Source organism: Phyllostomus discolor, chromosome 6 (assembly GCF_004126475.2).
Source record: "Phyllostomus discolor isolate MPI-MPIP mPhyDis1 chromosome 6, mPhyDis1.pri.v3, whole genome shotgun sequence".
NCBI classification, from domain to species: domain Eukaryota; kingdom Metazoa; phylum Chordata; class Mammalia; order Chiroptera; family Phyllostomidae; genus Phyllostomus; species Phyllostomus discolor.
In genome coordinates this window covers 40003500-40019778 of record NC_040908.2, presented here as the reverse complement: position 1 = coordinate 40019778, position 16279 = coordinate 40003500, and the positions used below count along the sequence as shown (strand labels likewise).

General features: G+C 39.5%; 1 pseudogene; it reads right to left on the bottom strand.

The window, feature by feature from the left end:
* Positions 1-15679: 15679 nt before the first annotated feature.
* LOC114498700 lies at positions 15680-16208 on the bottom strand (annotated as a pseudogene).
* Between the last annotated feature and the right edge of the window lie 71 nt (positions 16209-16279).

The window sequence follows — 16279 nt, the reverse complement described above, 5'->3', positions numbered from 1 at the left end:
ATTAATCTACCTGGGGTGGACCGCCAGTCCCCAACCCCTATTTCAGTAAGGACACTTTGTTTCAAGGAACAACATGTTTTCCTTTTTCTGCTGGGGGTGTTAACATTGTAGCTGTACTTTTTTTTAGCTAAAATTTTCCAATTACTAAATTAACCCATGCTTGTAAAAAAAAAAGTGGAAATCTGTACGGACCTTTCATCATTTTATTCCTCAGGAAACCATTATTGAGAGTTGGGTATCTATTCTTCCAGGATGTTTTCAATATACCCTAAACTGTATGTAAGCCCATACCAGAGGGTTTGTTTTCATTGTTTTTAAAAAATTTTTTTTTAAAAAGAGGATCACACTGTACATATTGTTCTGCTCCCTGTTTTTTTTTTTAACCTAAAAATCATAAATGCCTTTCCATGGCAATAAATGTTATGGACTGAATTGTGTCCTCCTAAATTAGACATATTGAAATCCTAACTTTCAGTACCTGAAAATGTGACTGTATTTGGAAACAGGGTCTTTAAAGAGGTAATTTAGTTTAAATGAAGTCATTAGTGTGTCTCCTATTCCAGTAAGACTAGTGTCCTTATAAGGAAACATGGACACAAATGGGTAGAGAGGGACAATCATGTGAAGGCATAGGGAGAGGATGGCTATCTATAAGCCAAGGAGAGAGGCCTCAGAAGAAACCAGCCCTGCTGACACCTTGTTTTAATTCTAGCCTCCAGAACTGTGAGAAAATAAATTTCTGTTGTTTAAGCTACCCGCCTACTCTGTGGCAGACTACTTTGTTATTTTTAACAGTGACATGTTGTTCTTTGTCATATAATATGTAACATACAAGCTCTGTCCGGAAAAAGTCCAGCCATTGTTAATATACAGTTTGTGCAACATCAATGTGACCTGGCAGCCAAGAAGAGTGGACCGAAATTCACATATGCAAACAATGACAACTTCACTGTACTAGATAGTGGGGGTGGTAGACACCATTGAGTGAGCATGTGTACTGTGTGGCCATCACATTCAAAGTGACTGAGGAAGTAGAGCAACAAATCTGCATCAAATTTTGTATTAAGTTTGAACATTTTTCCTCAAAAACTATTTGGATGATTCAGAAGGCTTTTCGGGATGATACAATGAGTACAGTGCAAGTAAAAGTGTGGCACAAACACATCAAAGATGATCAAGAATCTGTTGAAAGTGACCCACATTCTGGAAGGCCTGCAACAAGCAGAACACCTGAGAGAATGTTGAACGTGTACAGACTCAATCATCAAAGATCGGTAACTAACAGGGTGAGAACTAGAAGCCGATCTGTGGATTCCAAAAACTGTGTCCAGGATTCTGACAAAGGATCTGGGCATGAAACATGTAGTGGCAAAATTTGTTCTGCAGCTTCTGCTACCTAAGCAGAAGGAATATTGTGCTGCAGTTGCTAATGACTTGATTCAAACTGCTACTAATGAACCAGATTTCCTCCAGAAGATCATAACTAGAGATTAATCATGGGTTTATGGGTATGATCCTGAAAGGAAGGCCCAGTCATCCCAATGGAAGTTGCCTGGTTCGCCATGCCCAAACAAGGCATGGCAAAGTCACAGAAAGATCAAGACCATGGTAACTGTGTTTTTTGATTGGGATGGTATTGTCCATCATGAGTACACCACCTCCACACCGGGCCAAACAGTTAATAAGGAGTACTACCTCAATATTCATCAGTTGAGAGATTCAGATGACAAAAACAGCCACAGCTACAGGCAACTGGTGATTGGCAGATTCATCATGACAACATGCCCACTCATGCATCACATCTCATGCAATTTTCTGGTGAAACATCAGATCACTCAGGTGACTCAGCCCCTCTATTGCCCTGTGACTTCTGGCTATTCCCAAAACTAAAATCACCTTTGAAAGGGAAGAGATTTCAGACTGTCAGTGGGATTCAGGAAAATAAAACTAAGCAGCTGATGGCGATTGGAACTGTGTGAAGTCCCAAGGTGCCTTCTTTGAAAGGGAGTGAGTCATTGTCCTATGTACAATGTTTCTTGTATCTTATATTTTCAATAAATGTGTGTTTCATATTACAATGCTGGATACTTTCCAACTGACCTGGTACTGTCAAAATATATTTAACCATTTCCCTGTTATCTCAGATTTGTTTATATTATAAATAATGCTATAATAAACATCTTAATGGATACATCCTCTACACTTGGTATCACTAGTCATTGAATAGATTCTTAATGATGGGACTTTTATGTCAAAGGGTATATATGTTTTAAAACACAATTTAGCCCTGACTAGTGTGGCTCTGTGTTGGGTGATGTCCTACAAAGCCGAAGTTCACCGGTTTGATTCCCGTTCAGGGCACATGCCTGGGTTGCGATTTCAGCCCCTGGTTGGGGTGTGTAAGAGAGGCAATGATAGATGTTCTCTCCCTCTCTTTTTCCCTCCCTTCTCTTCTCTCTAAAAATAAATAAATAAAATATTTTAAAAAATAAAAACCTAAACAAAGTTTATATATTCCAAATTGTCCTCTGTGAAGACTATACCAATGTACAATTCAACCAACAATATGAATGGAATGGCCTGTTTCCTCAAACCCTCACAAACGCTAGGTGTTAAAGATACTTTTTATAATTACTGTGAAAATTATAAATGTACAGAAAAGTAGAGAGAATAGTATAATAAACACCCTATACTTATCACTTAGATTTAATGATTGTCATTTTTGCATGTTTTACCTATATTTTGTTAAAGTCTTTTAAAGTAAGTACAGATATCATGACATTTTACTCCTAAATATTTTGATATGCATATCTAAATAAGAACACTTTCTTACATAACCCTAATAATATCAACACACCCAAGTTACCCTTGCTTGTCCCCAAAATGTCTTTTGAAGCAAGTTTTGTTCAGTATTAGGATACAATCAAGAAGCATGACTCTGTTTGGTTGTTGGGTCTCTGAAGTGTATTTTACTTTAGAACAGACATTTGCTTTCATGTTCCCCCTAATCTCCCTCTCACACCCACCCCAGCTTTTTATTTTTCCTATGACATTGACTTTCAAAGATCAGGACAATTGTTCCCTAGAATGCCCCAGTTTCTGGATTTTTGTGATTGCTTACTTTTGGTGTCATCCAACAATAAACCCCATATTTTTTGTTATTGGACATTGAATCTAAAGGCTTGTTTAGATTCAGCGAAACAGTACATCACACCACAAGTTACATAATGAAGCTCTGGTAATCCCATTATTGCTGATATTAAGATTGACCACTGGGTTATGTGGTGACAGTCATCTTGGAACTGTTACAGGGTGCAGCCAAGGGGGGGGGGGGCAAATGAGCATTTGAAATGCGGTCCAGAACTTAAGGTGTCTAGGAGATTTTAAGATGTCTCCATCCCCCACCCCAGGGTGTGGGTTGGGGGAAGGGACAAATGGAGCAGGGCCATTGAGAGCTGTTTAGCATAGCAACAGTCTTGCAGCTAAGCTCTGGCATGGTCGTTTGGCATATCTATAACCTTTGACTGATTGCATAGATATGTTAAGTAGCTGTGATCAGCTCTAAGCCAGGGGAATGGAAGTAACTTCCCCACCCAGATGTAACTGGGGGTGGGGCGGGTCCCCTGAGTTACAGCGCCTGCGTGGGAGCTCAGAGAGGATTGGCTCCAGGACATGGGGCCACGCTTGCCCAGACTCATGATGGCAGCCCAGTAAAGCTGGAAGGATACGAGTTCTGGCATGTGAAGCTGAGTGTGGGAGGAGTCGGAAATGAGGCTGCAGAGGAAGATTGGCCATGGGGATTTAAAACCCAGACTTGGCAGCCATTGAGAGGAGGTGAGCCATGCGCAGCCCTGAGGAGGAGAGCCATGCGCTGCCCTGAGAAGAAGAACCACATGCAGCCATTGGGGGAGAACCATGCTGCTTTAGAAGGGAGAACCATGCGGCAGCCCTGAGGGAGAGAACCACGCGTCTTTAGCAGAGTGGAGACTCCCGCATCCCAGAGAGAGGGAACCACGCGGCCTGGCAGAGTGGGGACCCCCACAACTTTAGAAGGGGGAACCACCACCTGGTTTTAGCAGAAATCCTGGCGACTCAGCTGAGGGTGCCGGGAACCCAGGGAGCTCTCCCAGTCGAGATGGAGTTCTAACTGGGAAGAACCAGAGGACTGCCTGAGCCATGGACTTCTATTTCCTTTCCTGAGATACGGTACTCTGGACTGGGCAAAGGGGGAAGGAAGGAAGGACTGTGTCTGTTTGTGGGTGTTTTTAGGGACTTTGGGATTTTTGGTGAAGACATTAGGTCACTACTTTAAGTTAGTATAGCATTAAATAAACATTTCCTTTCCTTTTCACAAGTCTCTGGTATTGAGAGACGTCTTTCCTCTGGCAGCGGACATAACGGACCCGGGGCCGCCTTTCAATAATAGTATATTGTCCCAGGCCCCCCTTGTTGTGTTCTGTAACAGAACTAGCTAGTAACCTGCAGTCTGATAACTTTGGCACCAGGTGAGTATCCAGCCCTCCATCAGCCTTTCACCTAAGGGTTTCAGCATTCATTGATAATTCTTGGCTTAATTATTTCCTTAAGGATGGCAAATTGTGATTTCCTACTTTTAGGTTACTCTGTGATGCATTTCCTACTATAAAGGAAAAGTGCTTGTTTCCTTTTCAGAATTGCAACTTGGGAGAGTTAAAATGTTAGAGCAAGTAATTCAGGAAAAAATCATCTTTAAAATTATTATTTTAGCTTTATAAGATTTCCTGGGCTGTTTACTTGTCTGTGGGACAAGGAGGGACCATTTCTGTCTTGCTCACCAGTTCATGCTCAGAACTTAGCTCAGGTATTCAATAAATGTTGGTTGAATGAATTTACTTCATATATTAGTCCCTCATATATTTCTTCATCTCATTATCTCTTCCTCCTTTTCCTTAATTGGTTGGCTATCTCCATTTTGCCTTTTCCCTCTGACTTACTATTTGGATGTGTGTGAATGTTGTACAACTACTCCACTGAAACTCTTTTTTTTTTAAAGATTTTGTTTTATTTTTAGACAGAGGGAAAAGTAGGAAAAGAAAGCAACAACAATGTGTTGGAGGACAAGAGGGCAACAACAATGTGTTGCTGCCTCTCATGCGTGCCCGCTACTGGGCACCTGGCCATAACCCAGTCATGTGCCCTGACTGGGAATTGAACCCATCACCTTTTGGTTTGCAGGCCAGCGCTCAATCCACTAAGCCATACCAGCTAGGGCTGAAATTCTTTCATCTCTGAACAACCTTTCATCTACTCAAAACTTTTGCTTTGCCAGGCTGGTTGTTGTAGCATGGTATGATTCTCATTGGTCATTAGCTAATTATGACTAACACTTATTAAAGAATGATTAGATGAGTATGATGCTTTGGGTAGGATTGTCCAAAAATGACCTTGGGAGCTAACCCTGGGGTTGCCAACACATAGTGCCAGGAGAGGCTAGCGTCTCTGCTTCTGCCAGCAGAAGAGGTTGTGCTCAAACTCAGCTTCCCAGAATGGCCCCTAGCAAAACGGGCTGCAACTTCCTAAGGGCCCCTGGGACCCTACGTGTTTGGCAGCTGGTACCTAAACTCAGTCACCCTGGCTCTAAATAGTCTCTTTGTTCGCATTCTGACAAGGGTGCTTTCTCAAAATTTTACTTTAAAAAGGTGTCTTTTCAGGGGACATCTCCTTCCACTGGAAACATAGCACCTAGCCATAGCATCACTCTCTCAGGGATGATGGGAAAATCTGAGGCCAAGCCATCTTCCCCTTGTAAATTTCCCCATTGAAGCCTGTTCCTTAATTGAAGCAGAATAACGGAATGGAATTCATCCCAAGCCCTGTTGCATGATTGGTAGCAACTGTGCAGGGACTCCCTACCTGCTTTGAACAACATTTAGAATGGTTGAATTTGCTATCAATGATTCATGTCCAGTTGTCAGAAATCAATATGGGTTCTATTATGGACTGCTTGTTTGTATGTACCCCCACCCCCAACCCCAAACCATAAATTGGAATTCTAATCTGGAGGCCGGGCTTTGGAGAGGTAATTAGTTCATGAAGGTGGAGTCCTCATGATGGGATTAGTACTTTTGTAAGATTAGACAGGAGAGAGCTTTCTTTTCTCTTTGTTTTCTGCCTTGCTGTGGAGACAAGTAGAAAACAGCGATTACAAACCAAGATAAGGGCTCTCAGCTGACAACTAATCGGCTGGCACTCTGATCTTGGATTTTCTAGCCTCCAGAACTGTGAGAAATAAATTTCTGTGGCTTAAGCCACCCAGTCTTTGATATCTTGTTATAGATGCCCAATCTGACTAAGACAGGTTCCCAGCCAAATTTTTAATAGTAGGACATCAAATCCAGATGAAATAAAGAGAGATAAAAAGCTGGCAGTAATGATATTTCGGAAATGTAGTAATATTTTGTTACAGAATTGTGGGGGAGGAGAAGACTGGAATGGGGGAGGTTGTCATAGTGAAGCCACTTGTCTAACAATGTGGAGGGTCTCTGGGAGAAGGAGCTTACTGTTTACAGCTTTATGCTCGGATGGCTAGCTTGTGCCGCACTGGGGTCTCATCCTGTCTCTGAGGTGTGGAAGAGGAAAGGGCACCCAAGTGTTACAATTCCAAACAGGCCTCTCAACTTGCATTTCTTTCAGCCCTCTGCAATGGAGTGGCCTCTGCCACTCCATGTTAGGGTGTCAGAGGACTGCTTCTAGCATCTCCTGCTTATTTTCATAAATTGTCTTCCCTTAGAAGAAGGATTGCCCTCTGTAGTTTGGTTTTATTTTGCTCCCCAGTTCATTCAGCATGGAATTTTAGGGCAAATTGTCAATGTTTCTAATGTGAAATTTCTATTGCTGATGCAGATATTTCATTTGTACGTTTTATTGCTTTTTAAAAATACATGAAATTGGTGCAAAGTAGGGACAAGGCACATGTCTATTCATTTTTCTGTATCTAGAATAATATGTAAAGTCCTGGACAAGTTTTAAGCAATTCAAGAGCCCATTGATTAGATGAGTTTGCCCCTGAGAGCAACTCCAATTCCAAGTACATGGGTTTTTATGGTTCATGTTTGTGGGTAAGGCCCCTGCATCTCCAAGTGTTTTCTTGCATTAAAAAACCTGCCGGTTTCATTGGAAGACCCTTTGCCTTGTGCGCTGAGATGCATCAAATGAAGTAAGGTGGCAATCAGCAGTTTTCCTGGGAGGCATCTTGTCTTAACTGCCTAAAGTTAGGGAACCCAGCAACCCCTCCCAACTATTTCTTCTCTATACATTTAGAAGGGCAGAAAAAGTCTTTATGCCAATTTAACAACTTTTTCTCAGAGCTCAGAGGATTAACATATAAACTCGGCAGACAGGGCAGGTAGCTTCCCTGCTTCCCTCCAAATTGAAGCCAAGATTAATTACGGTGTTCACCTGTTCCTGACACAGGCTGGGTAATGGATCCTGGCTGTGTGCTCCCTGAAGCAGCACTAATCCCACAGTTCTCTGCGGACTCACTGGCTTTGATCAACTCATTCCCTCTCAGCAGGCCAACCTGGTAGCCACAGGACACAAGTGCTTAGTTTACAATCATGTTAATTTTGCTTTTTGTTTGTCTTTAGCAGTTGGAGATTAATGAGTAAAAAGGGTGTTTAAATTTTCAACCACCCTTCTTCTAATCACTTGGCTGCACTGTTGCTGACAGTTTTATTACTTTGATTTCCTGAATCAGATATACAGTTTCCTTGTCCAATATCGCTTATGGTGCAAGAAGAGACAATCCTGCCGGGAATTGTTGCTACCACTCTGAATTCCATAAAAAGCTAGTGTGAAAATACTTAGCATCTTTGTGATGACTTTACAGGAGTTCATTGCTGCATGTATCCATGGCATTTTTAATAAATCAAAGACATTTCTGAAGTATTTTACAAAGGATGTTGCTATGCCCATTTTTCATTGCTTGGGAATGAAATTAGCCCATAGACAGGGTGGTGAAGAATAATCCAGAATTTGGAGTAAATTCATTAGAAGTTGAGGTCATTGCTATTCCAACTCCTAATTCTGTCTTCTGCAAATTCCATTCCATTGCATGTTTTCTTTAGTTTGTGTTTCCTGGCGTGTACACAAAAAAGCAAGGCCTTGATTCCCTCTCAAAGACACTTCATATCAAAGAAATCCCCCTCAGGTTTATACATTGTAGTGGAGATTTTGTATATACAGTGCCACTGAATGCATTTTTCCTGGCAGTGAGGGACAGAGAAAGCTTTGCTTTAATATAGCAATGATTTTTTAAGGTGCAAACCTGATCATGATCCTTCTTGGCTTAACAACCTTTAAATGTTCCCCATATCCTGCGGATCATGCTCTGACAAGGTTACAGATGCACCTTTCCACTGCGAGTTCCTTCCTTCTTTATGATTATGCTATCAGTTCCTAACACAGCAGGAGGTCCTCACTAAGAAGTTGTATCAAGCATTAGGGAAAGAATTTCATTCTTGGCTTATTGTCATGAAGATGCATTCAGAGGTTTGTCCAGTTGTCCCAAGTGCACAGCGGCATTTCTCAGGACCTCTAACCTGGGAGACGTGTCATACCTATTTCTCCAGCCCACTGGACTTTTTCCTCATGCTCCAAAACTCCAGGGATGATATCTGAGAGACTGGCCTTAAGAGTGAGTTTGTGGGACTCCAGTGTGTGTCTGTGCATGAAGGACAATGAGTGAAGATGAGCTATGCTACTGGGGGTAAAGATAAGAAAGGAGGTCTGGGACCTACTGTAGACAGGCTGGAGCTGGGTATCATGGCAGACGTGAATGATTGTGTAAGCTGGCTGTGGGACTTCTGGGATGCTGCTGTGGCAGGATGCATTTTCTAAACGTGGCCTCGCCAATATACATCTGATTCATATGTTCTCTTTACAATGTGACTTCACACTCCTCCATTGAGAGATGGGTGGAGACTTGACTGGGGGTAGTGAACTCACAATACAGTCAGTGTACAGATGATTTATTGTAGAATTATGCATCTGAAACTATATAATTTTGTTAGCCAGTTTCATCCCAATAAATTCAATTAAAAAAGGAGAGATGGGGTTCTATTCCCAGCCCTTGAAACTGAGTGGGCTTGTGTAACTGCTTCAACCAATAATATGGTGAAATGATTCTGTGTAACTTGTAAGGCTAGGTCATAAAAGTCAACACAGCTTACCCCAGCCTCTCTCTCAGGACATATGCCTTTGGAACTCTGAGCTGCTATAGAAGAAGTCCTGCTATCCTGAAGGTGCCATGCTGGAGAGACCACACAGAGTTAGGGGGCTATGTTTGTGGAACATCCACAAGGTGTTCCAATAACAAGCTGGTGGAGTCTCTTCAGCCTAGGCCCCCGAGTTGTGAGTAAGAAAGCCTTTGAAATAACTATAACTACAACCAACCTGACTTGCAAACTCACAAGAGACCTTGAGCAGAAGTGCTCAGCTGAGTTTCTTTGGAATTCTTGACAGATAGATAACATAACAGATAAAAATATTGTTGTTCTAAGTCATTAAGTTTTGGTGATTCATTACATAACCAGTGTCTGGAAAAAGGAACCTGAATGTTTGGGTTTTTAAGAAAAAAATTGAGGTAACTACAATTTGTTTTAAAAATAAGTACCTAGCAAAGACCATAGTATGACTAGCTTGGGTTTAAAAAATTAATCAATGTAATTAGCTATATTTACAGAATAAAGGGAAAATATTATCAATTTAATAGAGAAAAAGGTATTTGGCAAAATACTACATATATTTATGATTGAAAAAAATTCTGGTTCCAATAGCTAGAAAGGATCTTCCCTAACCTGAGCTATAGCAAATATGTTAAATAATGAAATATAAAAACCTTTCCCCTGAAGTTGGGAACAAGACAAAGAGCTCCATTATCACCATTTTTATTTAATATTGTTCTAGCCAGTACCAAGGGCAAAAAACAAAATAAAATGTGTAAGGCTTAGGACAAAATGAAAAAAATGGTCATTATATGCAACTGACATATTTGTATATATAAAAACTCATAAATAATCTGTTGATAATTTATTAGAATGAAAAGAATTTTTTAAAGGGTTAAAGCATTAAAAATTATAAAGTTAGAATCTAGCAAGATTTCTGGATACAAGGTAACAATATACTTGTTTATAATCAACTGAATTTCTATGTACCATCAACAGTCAGAAAATGACATTTTAAAAATACTATTAAAATAGCATCAAAAACTCCCAAACACATCAAATGGGAAAAATAGGTAACTTTATAGTTGATAAACCTGGCAGATACTGCCTTAACCAAGTGAGCAAAGTTAACATTAACAGCAAAGGAAACAACAGACATTATATGCTTCAATATAGTGCACCAAGAAAGAGACAATGTCACTTTGCCAGTTTTTTTCTGTTCAAAATGCATAACCTAATATAATCATGAAGAAATATCAGACAAACTTAAACCAAGGAATACAGACTATATACTAAATGCAAGCACAAGCTATTTAAAAATGGGCAAAAGATATGAAGAAATTTTATGACTACTAACGTATGAAAAAATATTCAAACTCATTAGTAATCAAGGAAATTGAAATGAAAACAACAATAAAATTCACTGTGTACTCCTACCAGAATGACTAAAATTACCAAGACTGACAATACCAATTACTGGTGAGGATATGGAGCTAGCGTGAATTCTCATACATTGATGGTAGGGATGTAAACTGTTATGACTACATTGAAAAAAAAATATGCCCTGCAGAAATGTATACACATATATACCAAAACACGTGCAGAAATATTATTTATATTAGCCCCAAACTAGATATAACCCAAAAGTAGAATGGATAAATCAGCTGTGGCATATTCATACAACTGAACACTATTGGCAATAAAAATGAGTGAACTGCAACTACGGTATATTCAACCACATGAATGAATTTCTCAAACACAGTGCTGAGCAAGATACAAAAGAACATGTGATATAATTCCACTTATATACAGTTCAAAAACAGGAAAAAGCAATCCTTTAAGAAATTTTGTTTTTTACTGAATTATAACAAGTAGAGAAAATGCACAGATATTAAAAGTACAAGATGATATTTAAATATGTAAATTATCATGATAAACCATCATTGAGATCAAGATGTGGAACATTTTGAATACCCCAGCAGATGTGTCCCATCCCAGATGATAACTCACAATGTTAACCATTACTCTGACCTATTTTTACCCTGAATTAGTTTTTTTTCATGGATTATTATTTCTTGACCTGATTGTTGGCTACATGGCTGCAGTCACTTTTTATCCATCTGTACACTTAGGGCTTGTGTACTTTTCTGTGTGTTATACTTCAATATTTTTTTTTAAATAAAATGATTCTATGACCTATGGCTCCTGAAACCCTACCCAGGGACTGTAGAATTTTTCTCAGGCAGGTTCTAAGCATTAGCTTCTTCCATATCTGATACTATAGGCATAGTTCATGATTTTATAGATATTATTTTATGAGTCTGTCTGTTTAAAGACTCACATTAAAATAGAAAGGGGGAATACGATTAAAAAATTACCGTACTATAAAAGTAATTGTTTCTCTGTGAGGGGAGGTGATGAATAATACATGATCTATTTTCTTCTCCTTCAGTTTCCCTCAAGAACAATATAAAAGACACTCTGGCCCTAGCTGGTATAGCTCAGTGGATTGAGTGGCAGCATATGAACTGAAGGGTCGCTGGTTCAATTCCCAGTCAGGGCATGTGCCTGGGTTGCAGGCTGGGTCCCCACTGGGGCTGTGTGGGAGGCAACCACACACTGATGTTTCTTTCCTTCCCTTCTCCTCTCTTTAAAAATAAATAAATAAAATCTAAAAAGAAATTAAAACTAAAAACAAAAAGACACTCTGAAGTGATGGGGTAAGGGAGGTTTATAACAATGAGCAAACAAAAGTATCTTATTTGTAACTAGTGTCTGCCTGAATGCTCTACCTCCCTGTTAGCCCCCATTTAAAATAAGGTATCACCCCTGGCTGGTGTAGCTCAGTGGATTGAGCGCGGGCTGTGAACCAAAGTGTCGCAGGTTCGATTCCCAGTCAGGGCACATGCCTGGGTTGCAGGCCACGGCTCCCAGCAACCACACATTGATGTTTCCCTCTCTCTCTCTCTCTCTTTCTCCCTCCCTTCCCTCTCTAAAAATAAATAAATAAAATCTTTAAAAAAATAAAGTAAGGTATGGCCCCAAGGCCGGTCTTCAACATTAAAGTCTGACACTAACACCCCATTGTAGAATCTTTTATTATGTCCAGGGTATTACTGTTATAAGTCCATTAATTTCATTCTGGGGCTATGTATATTTCTGTCTGCTGCTTTCTGAGAAAATTTACAGGAGAAGTGGATACCAATAATTATTGAAACCATGGAGTGTTATGTAGAAATTCACTTTTTGTTGTTTTACTTCCTCCTCCACCCTGCTCATGTTGTACAATGTTCCTATTGAGATAATGCCGAGCTGTTATTATGGCTAATGTTAAAGAATCATGTTTTTAGCTAAGTTAGTTAATTTAATCTCTATTTCATAAAGCTACCTCAAAATGAATTGATGGCTTTAAAAAATAATCACTTAGGAAACAATTAGTTTGAGACACTGTGTTTGTACTATTAGGTGAACATCAGTAGAATTTTATGTTTGAAAAATTAGAAGCAGTTAATTGCATTCAAATTATGGCTCTCTCTTGAGGAAAGTACTTTGCAGACTAGAATTATTAGTCCCACTTTGAAAATGAAAAAGCAAGCATTGAAGAAATTAAGTGCTCTGTGTAAAATTAGACCTAGGAATGAGACTCAGGATTTCTGGTTTTTATTTTTGTACCAAACCATTTGACCACACACAACTTTTAGAATGTAGCCAAGAATAAGGAGTTGTCAAGATAACCTTAATAAATTAATGTGCAATAATAAAAGGAAATCTTTAATCTATACAGTCCTCTTTCACATTAAGTTTATGACATCATACTTAAGAAGGATACTGTAAGAAGGCTATGAAACCTTACCTGGAAACCTTACCTGGATATTGTGGTCCTTGAAATAGGAGTAAAATTTTGAAGTGGCAAAGTTGACATTATGCTGTGATTTATTGTTTGCAAGATGTAACGAACACCCAAGTAAGTATGTTTTCTTGAAAGTCTCATGGCCAAAATGGAATTAAATAATTAAAACTTTAGCACATGGGAGAACATATTTGCCAATGATAGATTGGACAAGGGTTTAATCTTTAAATATATAAAGAACTCATATAACTCAACATCAGGAAGACAAATAACCCAATTAAAAATGGGTAAAGGACCTGAACAGATACTTCTTCAAGGAGGACATATAGATGGCCCGTAGACTTATGAAAAAATGCTCAGTGTCACTAGTCATCAGAAAGATGTAAATTAAAATCACGATGAGATATCACCTCATACCTGTCAAAACAGCTATCATCAATAAGTCAGCAAACAACAAGTGCTGGCAAGAATGTGGAGAAAAGGGAACCCTAGTGCACTGTTGGTGGGAATGCAGACTGGTGCAACCACTGTGGAAAACAGTATGGAATTTCCTCAGAAAACTAAAAATGAATCTGCCTTTTGACCCAGCAATTCCACTGCTGGGAATATGCCCTAAGAATCCCAAAACATAAGTTCAAAAGAATATATGCACCCACATGTTCATAGCAGTGCTATTTACAATAGCCAAGATTTGGAAAAAGCCTAAGTATCCATCAGTAGATCAGTGGAGAAAAAAACTGTGGTACATCTACACAATGAAATACACAGCAGAAAGAAGGAATTCCTACCTTTTGTGACAGCATGGATGGAAATGGAGACTGTTAAGCTAAGTGAAATAAGCCAGTCAGAGAAAGACAAATATCATATGATCTAACTTATAAGAGGAATCTAATGAACAAAATAAACCAATGAGCAAAATAGAATCAGAGACACAGAAACATGGAACAGATTGACAGCTGTAAGGGGGTGGTGAGGTGGGGACTGATTGAAAGAAGGTGAAGGAATTAGTCAAAGAACATATGTGAAGGGCCCATGGACATGGATAATGGTGAAGGGACTGATTAAGGAAGTGGGTGGCAAAGGGGGAAAAAGTGGGACAACTGTAATGGCATAAACAATAAAAACAAACTTAAATACAGTTCTTATCGATTACCATGTGTTATAAATACAAGACAGTACACCAAATACTTCTGCAAATATGAGAATTATTATATAATAGAATGCTTTTTATTTTGCATTATATTATTCAATAAATTTTACAAATGTTGGCTCAAAAAGAATATAAAATTCTTCATGAATTTATGCAGCTTCTGCACTCTTTCTAAATCTTCATATTAGTACAAATTTATTTTTCTGTTTATTTAACAATTTAAAAGTTTTAAAATGATTTTACATATAAAATTGTTAGCTTCACAGTTATCATTGATTATTATAGCATTCTACTCTTGCAATAATGAATATACATTTATACATCTTTCATCCAATGGGTAGAATTTTCAGTAATAAAACACATAAGGAAAATTTAAAATTACATCTAGAATGTTCACTCATTTTATTTTATTATTTTTACTTTTATTAGCATTTATTTTATGCTAATAACTTTTTGTTCAGTTTTTTCCCCTGGAATATCTTTTTCTTCTGTGCAACCTCCTCTTCTGTTTTACAAACAATCTGCTCTTTTCCTGTTGGATCCTCTCCATGTGTCAGGCAGAGCTCATGGTATGGGTTAATGCACCCATGAGCTCTGTAAGTTCTGTGCCACATCTTAGGAGCTTTGTTCACCTGGGTGTGCTCAATGACCAGACAATCTACATCTAAACTCATAAGTTCTACATTACTCTCTGCATTTTTAAGCACATGCAGCAAAAATTCAGCACTCTTTTTGGGCCATCAACCCTGTGTCCAGCTCCACTGGCCTGGGTACGCCTGCTAATGCCACCTTTGTGATAACAGAATGGCACACATTGTTTCTATAAAGTGACATCCTTTATGTACTTGGTGGCTTTTTGGATATGCATGCTGTTGATGGCCTGGGCAGTTTCACAAGTGTTCTTAAGTAAACTCAAAGATTTGAAGCTCTTGATTTGTGGGGTTTTCTGGGTCAAGTGATTAGCAAACCATTGTCAGAGGTAACCTCTGACTGCTTATGGGAAGAGAATGCTCACTCATTTTAGACATTATATTCTGATACTAACAGTGAAACCAAATCTGTGGCTTGCTTATATAATTGTTGCTGTTACAGTGACTAGATAGGATGGTGATTTATGCTTTTATGAGATCACTGATTACATGGGTTCAGGGACGTCATCAATGATATGAAAATGGGCACTTGGTCAGAGCCAAAGTTAATTGGCAGATTCTGATTGAATTCTGAGGTTGAACTGAAATTTCAGGGTATGCATAATACTTTTGTTTATTACATAACATGTCCTATGACACCAACATAGTGTGTACATTATAAGCCACACACAAAAATAAAATAATTAAATAAGATAAAAGTTCTAACATTTTCTTCCTGTATTCTAGTGAATGTTCTCCTGTACATCTTGGGGTGTGTGGACCTCCCTGGTGGGGACCACTGACCTAGAATGTGATGTAATAGAGCTCTTCAAGAGCTGGTCCCTGATTTTATTTTGTTTTGTTTTTCAGCATCCAAAAGGCAGGATATGAGGATAGTTTTTGTAGCCATGAGTGGCCCCTTGGTTTCTTGCATGCTGGAACTTCTGCCCTTGGATTGTACATGGGGTTTGATGTGGCTGTGAGGGGTTCCCGAGGCCTTCCCACATGCCTGTACACCTCAGCCTTTCGAGGATTGGAAAGCAAGATGGTGCCACAGCCCTTGGAGGCCCAGGGCCAGCTGGTCAAAGGCGAGGATCTTACCCTGGACCTTGAGGATGCGGCTCCCAGTGGGGCTCCTCACTCGAAGTGCACACACCTTCAGTTTGGACACTTCCTGCACACGCATGTCATCAGCTGTAGTCCCTATAGCCACAGTGGTTTAACCCTCTTGGCCAGGAAGCTTCATCTGCTGGGTCATCTGGGGCAGGGACAGAGGCAACCGGTTGTTGGAACTCATGAAAAACCTCTTCAGCACCACTTGTTTGAAGGTTGGTTCTTCTGGTCAGAAACCTGTACAGCATGACCCACAGCCTTAGGTAGACATCCTGGCTCTCAGGCTCCTTGGGCAAGCTTTCATCTTTGTTGTGGCGGATGGTGACTCTCACGA